Source organism: Colobus angolensis, unplaced genomic scaffold, assembly GCF_000951035.1.
Source record: "Colobus angolensis palliatus isolate OR3802 unplaced genomic scaffold, Cang.pa_1.0 Scaffold681, whole genome shotgun sequence".
Classification (NCBI taxonomy): Eukaryota; Metazoa; Chordata; class Mammalia; order Primates; family Cercopithecidae; genus Colobus; species Colobus angolensis.
In genome coordinates, this window is record NW_012120499.1 from 756,720 (window position 1) to 766,214 (window position 9,495).

The following is a 9,495-nucleotide window of genomic DNA, read 5'->3' on the forward strand; positions in this document are numbered from 1 at the left end:
GACACAAGTCTTAAGTTTTTAAGTAAATGATTAAGTGGTTTTGTTTTTTTGTTATAACTATGTGAAAAAGCTGTCAGTCTTAAAACAACTAAAAGGTGACAGTCTTGAAACACTGCAAAGTGAAAATCTTTACATCTACTGCCCCATTTTTACCTTTTATATATTCCCTCGAAATGATTCTGAGATCACATATATGAATACTCACTTGTTTGTTATTGTTAATAACAAAATTGGAGGAACTTACAGGCTGTTTAAAGGAAGGAGAAAGGTAAGGAGGAGGCACAAATAATCAGCAGATATAAACAGAGGGAAATAGTTTACAAGTTTCACACACAAATAAAGTCATCCACTTCATATCATAGTCAGTTACCTTTCCCAATAACACTGGAGATTTGCTAGTTCAGACATCTTAGCTTCTGATGACATGATTGGACAGATAAAAATGTCACTCAGTTCACTGTAATAGTCTACAAATCACTACACTATCGCGTCCAAGTTTCAAAAGTCTCTGTTTCGTGGTTTTTAAACATCATTATTCTTAAAGAAGTTTCTGTGTATTTCTCTGAGATAATGACAGTGCTGTCAAGTTTCAGAGAAGTTTCTGTATTATTTCAAAGATGGTAATTTCTAAGTTTCTATAAAAGGGTTTTTTTTATTGCATTATGCAAGAACATCTCATTATTGCTTCGCATTTGCCCCCAGTAAATTTTTCTCTCTCCCTTCTTTTAAATATATTGAATCACCTGTCAATGTTGGTAATATATTTTTTGAAGAAAAATTTTGCTTGCTCTAGTTCAGTTGTTCTTAGAAGAGTTTTCCTTTTTAAAAAATGAAGCTCTAATATTTTTCTTTTAAAACTTTGCCGCAAACAGCAAGCTGACCTTCCTCGAGTGCTTTTTCTCTTATTTCTTTTTCTTATCATCATCTTCAGCTGCTCGTATCTTGACAGCCCAAACTGCCTGTCTCTTACATTTCATAATTTAGAAAAGAAAAAGTGAGTAAACTCTTAAAAATGAGTACTTGGGCCCTCCCACAACAGCTCTTGTTTTCCATCAGTGACATATTCCTTCATCTAATACATAAAGTATTAATCAGCAAGTTCATGACACATACGGAGACTGTATTATGATATACAGAAACTGCTTTATTATCGCCCCATATGCATACTTACACATAAATTAACCTATCTTCATTCATAACAGGTATCATTGGTTGTGTTCATAAAAGCTAATTTTGGGAAAAAGAGGTTTTTGCCATTTCATGATAACTCACACATTCTAGGCTACAAGGTTGGTCCAATACCTCAATTTCATTTCAGAGAATCGTGCATTTATACTTTGTCCATTTCCATCCACAACCCTTAAATTATGTCACCAGTGTGCATGTACTAGCATAATGCTCATAACTTTCTCCAAACCAAATTTTTTATCACTCAATGTTCCCTGGCTGTATGGCCAGTCTTCTCTAACCAGCAGCACCCCAAGAACACTGTGGGTATTTCTGCAGAACTTACCATCGCCACATTTTTTATGTATAGCATAGATGACCTACCTTTGACAATTAACTCAATTGTAATAGCTTTCATTTCTGTAGCTTTACTTATTTTGGTTAGTACAGTGTATGTCGGCAACAGCACATAATGTTAACTTGATTAATTTATTAAATTACTTCCACACATTATTTTCAGAGTAAAATCTGACAGTTTTAAACTTTTGTATCATTTATAATTGTTCAATTCATATTCTAAACACTTTTGCAAAAGTTATCAGAGATGGGAAAGGTAAACTAAAAAACGTCTTAATGCTTTTTAAGGTGTCAAGTTCGTTTATGGTGTTATATAAATCTTTTAAAATTGTCCAGTTTTGTAAAATTCTCAAACGTCTAGAGAAGAAGTCCTTATTACTTAGCTTCTATCGTGGTAATAACATAGATATGATGGGTATCGAAATGTCTCAAAAGAACACTGGAGGGGAACAACTGTTATTTGAACCCACTTTTCATGTATAAAAGAAAGAAGATAAAGAAAATTTTTGCTAGAAGACAGTGACTTTAACTCAAAAGGTTTTGACTGATATACTAATATAGAATATTTATTGGAATAATTGCCACAGATTAATACATTCCCTTGTATGCCAGAAATTTAAGGATCCTTCCAATTCTCACGAGAACCTTGAAAGGTATAGACAAGGAACTGATGGTCAAGAATGATAGTGACCATCTAAGGCCAAAGAGGTAACAAGTGGTGCAGCTACTTGTCCTATCAGTTCTATTCTTGATTCCATTTTCTTCCCACTATCTTAAAACTGCGGTTATTCAAGTAAAATTTTGACTGATAAAGAACAGGTATTTTTGACTTCTATTGGATTTTGTAAACAATTAAAATAAAAATTTGCAACATTCCACAAAAATATCAAATTAAATATTCTGAAATGTAATAAATACGTGATTATCTTGACAGATTCGATTATGCTTCCTCCTTCTATCACTCATGCTAATAACTTTCCAATTAGTTAAAAAAAATCACACACACACAAGTGAAACATCATAGGCAGATAGAAATGGGCAGAGACCTAAGGCTTAGAAGAGTAGTAGAATGAACCCCATGTTATACCAGATGTACAGAGGTGAGGTAGTAATACTGGGTTTGGGTAATCCTGGCTAAGCTCTAGAACATAAACTCATATTCAACCAGAGCACATTTCCAACAAATCAGACTAAAATCATAAAACAAAAAAAAATAGGCTAGTTGATAAATGATATCCATCATAAATAGATACAGGGTAAGTGAAATGTAGGCTGGTATTATGATACTAAGATAGCAATATATAAACATATATATATTTAGTTTTTCTCAATGAGACAGGACACGCTGGACTAGCTAGTCACTTAAATGGTTTTCAAGAGTGATAGTTTGTCTTTGTGGAATCACCATAATCTCAGCAGAGATATAGATAGCATCAGAAGATGGGATTTATTGGGATATTAAGTTAAATTTGATTATATGAAAAAAATAGTTAGAGCTTACATTTCAATTTTTACATTAAAAGTGTAGAACTGGGTTACCTCTATCCCAAAATTAGAAAGATTCTATAAACTCTGGCATCTTACTTCTATCCCTCGTTGTTGTGCCTGTTTACTCATCTGCTTCAATCCTCTCTTGAGGTGATCTTTTCCTGATCCCTACACTGTAAGGCAGCATGTAGTGGGTGATAAAACACTTAATTAGGTGTCATAGAGACTGTTACTTTTCTCCCTTTCTTTCTCTGATTCTTTCGTGTTTAAATTAACAAGAAAGAGATTCTGGCCCAACTTTGAAGAATCTTCCCATTCCAATCCTGGTCACCCACTGGTGAGATCATCTAACACAAACATGGCAGGAAAAGTCTGTCCTCAAATGAGGAATGCAGATACAGAGCCCTCATAAACCGCCTGACACTAAAGTTCTCTGTTGAAGAATCTGTTCATGCAAGGGGTGGGGATATTAGACACTGGAGAATGCATTCCTAAGAAAATTGCCAAAAGGCAGCTTATTATTTTTCTCTGGATAATTTATCTGGCAGGATACATACAGCAAATTATTTGTTCACTACACCAATTTATGTTTCAGAATATGAGCATCAATAGATATCTGTCTACTCTCAACAAACCTGTGTTTTTAGCTAGACCTCACCTCTTGCCTGTAAATGCATGAGATCCCATTACATGTAAATTCTTAATCCATTTGTGAGAGACAGATTATGTTATCTATATTTTCTGGTCTCATGTTATATTCATTATAAGAAAATGTGCGTGTGTGTGTGTGTGTGTGTGCATATTCAACTTAGCTCTGACCGATTTTAGAGAACACCCATGAAGTTACTAATAAGACTTTAAAATTTATCTATTTTTCTGTGAACGATAGGAATAAATGAGCTAAAAATCATTTTCTAAGCTTATACATTTTTTGCAGATTTGGATTCAGACTTCTATTGTACAGTTTTTGCAAAAGAATAGTAAATGGATAAATGGTAAACATGAGAAATATTTGCTCTAAGAGTGTGAAGGATTTTAATTTGATCATTCATCATCCATCTCTGCTGATTCTTTGCTCATATGTTGTGTGATAGACTAGAATGTGTTACTGAGGACATAGAAATGGTTAGCTTTCTTATTGCTAACATTTATAACCCTTCTGGAAACAAATTGTGACAAGCGGAAGTTTAGTGGGATACTAGCTATTCATTTATTTGAAATGTTTCATCTATACATTACTTACATCTTATTGTATGTGTTAACAAATGCAATAAGACTGCATTGCTAGTGGCAAAGCTGAGCTGCCTTCTCAAAAATCAATAATAATTTTAAAAAATCACTTATATTTCAATAGAATATGCATGCTCGGCAAACTTGAACGACAAAATATTAATATTTATAGTTATAATGATGAAGCCAATGTCACTGAATTCTATTGAATCTCTGAAGAAATATATTTAGGGTAGTTAGAATTTTAATGACAGTGAATTTTCTTCATTAGCATCTTAGAAGAAGGAAATAGGAATCTGAAAGAGAATAAGGTCTTCATATAAATGCTTAATCCATTGTTAGTTCCCTGAGGTGAGTCATGAATGGGCAGCCCGTTCTATGGATATGTACTCCATTCTTAACCACTCTTTTTCTTTGAAGCATTAAAGAGTAGATGTTAATATATATATAATTACATTAAAAAAATCTCTATTGCTGGCCAAATATTTCCATGGGCTTAAGACATAATTACAACAGGAAATCTAATTACTTGGGTGTGGCTTATCATTAAGTAGACATATAAATAACTATATAAAATGTACCCTTCAAGACAGACGAAAATAACATGGTAACTTGCTTCTTGGATAAGTCTTTAGTACGTAACAAGCTACTTTTACAGGGGATTTACTTCTGGGATCTGGAGAACTGTACAATCCCTGGGGCCTTATATATGACTTATAAAAGTGAGAGAATTATGTAACTGAAAATCATTGTGCAGCCTTCACAATATGCAGATACATAAACTGAGGACCATAGAGATAAACTGATCTGTTCAAGGTCATACACTCATACTGTAGTATTGAGCAGGATCAGACTTAAATTTTTCTAGTTTCATCGAAGTTTTTTCCTTCCCCTCTCTTCTTCCTTCTCTTCTTTCTTTGCCTTTCCTTTTCTTTACTTTTGCTTCCCTTCCTCCATGCCTTCTCTTTTCCTTAAATTTTTAACATAAAAGATCATTTTTTATTTATTCACTCCCATCTTCATGCTTTCCCTGTTTTCCCATCTTTAACTCCTACCTCCTTCATGAAATAAAAAAGAAAATATAGTTCCACCATCAGTTAAGCATCTAGTGTTGAGACCACATCGTAAGAGACTAAAAGCTGAATCATACATTTATTACTTGAGGCACGATGGGGTGCATCTTTGCATTAGAATAATGAAGGGAAAATATACACACCGGCAGGTAAGAAGATGTATCAAGTTTGAGAATCATAAGGAAAAGAGTATGAGGGAAAGTGGAAGAACACTGTAGTGAAATCAAAACATGGCTTAACCTAGAAATTTACAGAACAATTTCTGTGAACACCAGTGAATATGAAAGGTTGTTCTTTGTGGGTCAAAGATAGAAGTGCGGTTTAAGTGAGATTTTTAAAAATTTACAAACTTTATATAATTGTAACATAATACAGAACAGCAAGAGCGGTATACATATCCCTGTATCAATATATCTCCCATAATTTCCAAACAGCTTCACATTTCTGGAAACATGGACACATTTGTGCTGCTGATTGACTCAGAGGCTCTCAGGACCCATCTCCCTGGAGGCTGAGGTAACAACCAACTACTATAACAGTAATGGCTTCTAAAACTCATTTCAGCATTTACCATATTCCATATAATAATTGTTGCCACCAGTTATCAGATGCATAGACTTCCTCTTTCCATCTATAGGACAATATTTCTAGGCCAAGAGTTTTGTCTTATGTATCTTTATTGTAGTCCTGATAGCTACTATCATTGTTTCAGACACAGAGCACATGCTCATTAAAAGATAGGCAAGCCTGACTCTAGCAATGAAGCCTTTTGGTGATCTGTGTCATTCTTAAGAGAGTAAGAGAGCCCTCGCTGGATCAAATGCATAGGAATATAAAGAGATATTTATAGTTTCATGAAAAACACACTAAATTTCATTGCAATGGGCAATTCACATATTATTCAGAAGTACTTGTGCCAAATCAGCCTTACTTTTTTCTTGCAAGTCACATGTGATTCTAGATGTGTCTGTGTCTGACAGACCCATTGGAAAATAACCTTATGGAATCTATTCCATTCATGTTCCTCCCCATACTAGGAATACATTTATATTTAGAAAACAAAACCTAACTGCGTACAGTGGCTTGCGCCTGTAATCCCAGCACTTTGGGAGGCCGAGGCAGGTGGATCACGAGGTCAGGAGATTGAGACCATCCCGGCTAACATGGTGAAACCCCATCTCTGCTGAAAATAAAAAAAAAAAAAAATTAGCTGGGTGTGGTGGCGGGCACCTGTAGTCCCAGCTTCTCCAGAGGCTGAGGCAGGAGAATGGCGTGACCTTGGGAGGCAGAGCTTGAAGTGAGCCGAGATCATGCCACTGCACTCCAGCCTGGGCGGACAGAGCGAGACATGTCTCCAAACCTTTTTTGACTTCGAGGATAACATTTACAAAAAGTGAATTATTTGGGCTGCCACTGAAGTATTTCATAATTTTGTCCCAGCCTTTCATTTAAGTGACATATTGGTAGAAACTGTACTGTTTGATACATTACAATACACTCAATAAGGTTTTATTTATCTCTACTCTCTCTACACATGCACTGTATTCTACCACATCATCATACACAGTATATTACATAAAATAAGAATCTCACAAGATATTTGGCACAAAAATCAGCTTTGTATTAAAATGTAAGAAATTTTACATATTAAATGTCAGTCATAATTCCCATCAAAAGCTTTGAAAAGACCAATAATAAAGAACTATGCTTACTTTTATTTAAACCCAGTTTCCTAAACATAACCTCTAGACCCATTTGTGTGTTTGTGTGTTTATGTGTAATAACTGCTGACATTTCCATGAAGCTTATTTATTAAACAGATACATTTTAAATATGTCTTTATTCCTGGCAGTCTACTGGGTACTGAACCCAATCTGAGATTTCAGTAATTGTGACTTCCAGGTTTGTCTTCTGTTTCTTACTTGTTCAGCCATCCCCAACTGCATATGAATTTCAACCTGTCATAGTCTTTGAAACATCAGTACCTTTATGCGTACTGTTAGCACTGTCCAGAACTGTATCTCTACATCTTATATGAAATTCAAGTACCATATCAAAATATTCATTTTGTAAAACTTAACCCTAAATTCCTTCCCCACATCCAAAATTAACTTTACCCATCTCAAAACCTCTTGGTACTTCACTCACACACATTGTACGGCATAAGCTTATCAACTGTTTACCTCACTAGATTGTGAGTCACTAGATGGATATTTAGGTTTAGTAAGTATTTTGCATGTAGATTAAATTTATGTAGTACTTATTTTAGCACATTGCCAAATTTTTTTTACATTTGGTAATATTGGTAGAACAAATACTCTGTAAGAGATTGATTATGATCTCAAAAAGATATTTAACAATGTCAGGTTCCTCCAAAGACAAGAAAATGATAGGGCAGATGATGGTACTGTCTTGCAGATATTTTTTAGGTAGATGAATAATAATATAAAGATTACATTATCTCTGAACTGAAAAAATTTAAGTAGTAAGACTCATGCATTCTATTTTAATCTGTTTAGCAACATTATTAAATACACTTTAATCTAGAAATTTAATTAAAATGGAGAACTGCCTGCTCCATTTTCAAAGGTGAAAATGGGAATGATAGTGAGTACAGAGTAACAGAATCAACATGTTAAAAAAGACCCAGATAGTAGAAAAAATCTGACAAAACAACAAAATGACATTTTTACAGGTGTTAAAAGAACAAAAGAGTACTGAAAATCTACTATGTGCCTAGATAATTGACACCAGTACAACTATGCACATCCAGGGAGTGAACAGTTCACTGAATCTTACATCGGTTAAGTTACATCTTAAATATATCATCGGTTTCATATTAGTGATTACTGTTCATGTGTGAGTTCTTCAAAGGTTCAGAAAGACCCTGACTCATCAAAAGACTAGATGAGGAGGAATCAGGAAAATAATTAATGTATTCACACATTTACATTTATGTATTGAATGCTTTCTTTGTAAAAGACTAATATTTTAATCTTTTGAATCTTCAGTCGTAAAGCATGCTCTTATCATGAAGCATACAGCATAGAGAAATGGACATTAAACACATAATAAAACGAATAACAATATAACTACAAATGCAGTATGTGTTCTAAAAATAAATTTCAGAGAAAACTGCTTTAATAGGAGTGTCAGGGAAGGACACTTTAAGCACTATTGAAAATAGTGAAAGGTTCCCTCATCCCCGTCACAGGGCATGTGATGGGGGTGTGACCCGCTTCTTCAGTGCCCCGCTGCTCAGACTTCTAGGGGAGCATACTTCTAGGCCAGGCTGTGGGGCACCGACCCCACAGGAGTGTCTAGGAGTGAAAGCTTACAGCTCCTGAAGCATCACATCAGTGGGCATGTGTTAGAGGGTGCTCTTTTAGTTTGCCCCCTAGAGGCAGCTTGTGTTAGTCAGTTAAATTAGACCATCTATCTCGTCTCAAGAAGAGAGGGCTTTCTGTATCCCGGGGTTTCTTGCCTTAGTGTACCGGAAGAATCGGATCTAGATATAGAACAAAGTGGGCTTAGAGAAGGAATGCAAGGTTTTATTGAGTGGAAGTAGCTCTCAGCACAGGGGCGAATCAGAAAGGACATGGTTTTCCCCTGGAGTCTGGCTGCTCCGTGGCCCAGGCTCTCCTCTGACTGCCCTAGCTACTGCCTGTCAGCGTGCTCTTCCGATGGACGACCAGTCCCTTGTGCCTTCTTCTGCGAATGTGTTCTTCATGACAGCCAGCTGCTTTGTGTCTCTTCCTTGCCAGGGTCTCCGGTTTTTATAGGCTCAGGATGGGGATATGGCAGGCCAGGGAGGTCTTGAAAAATGCAATATTTGGGTATGAAGGCAGAAGTGCATGTCCTCACCTGCATCCGTGGGGGTGGGGCCCTAGCCAGGGACCCGCCTTTCTCCACCCAGCACTTCCCTGCCCCCTCCTGTATCACCATGGCAACAAACAAACAAACAACAACAAAAAAATCTTTTGTCATGTGGGTCATTGAAGAAATGGAAGGTTGTTGTATAGAGAGATTGAGTGTGGATAAACTAGTGCTTTAAGATACCTGAAGAGTTGATGTTTCGAAGTTACATTTAATGGCTGAGGGTAGAAATATTTGTTCTACTCTGAAAATTAATTGGCAAAATAGGTACAAGCTATAAGAAAATTGATTTCAAATCCAAATT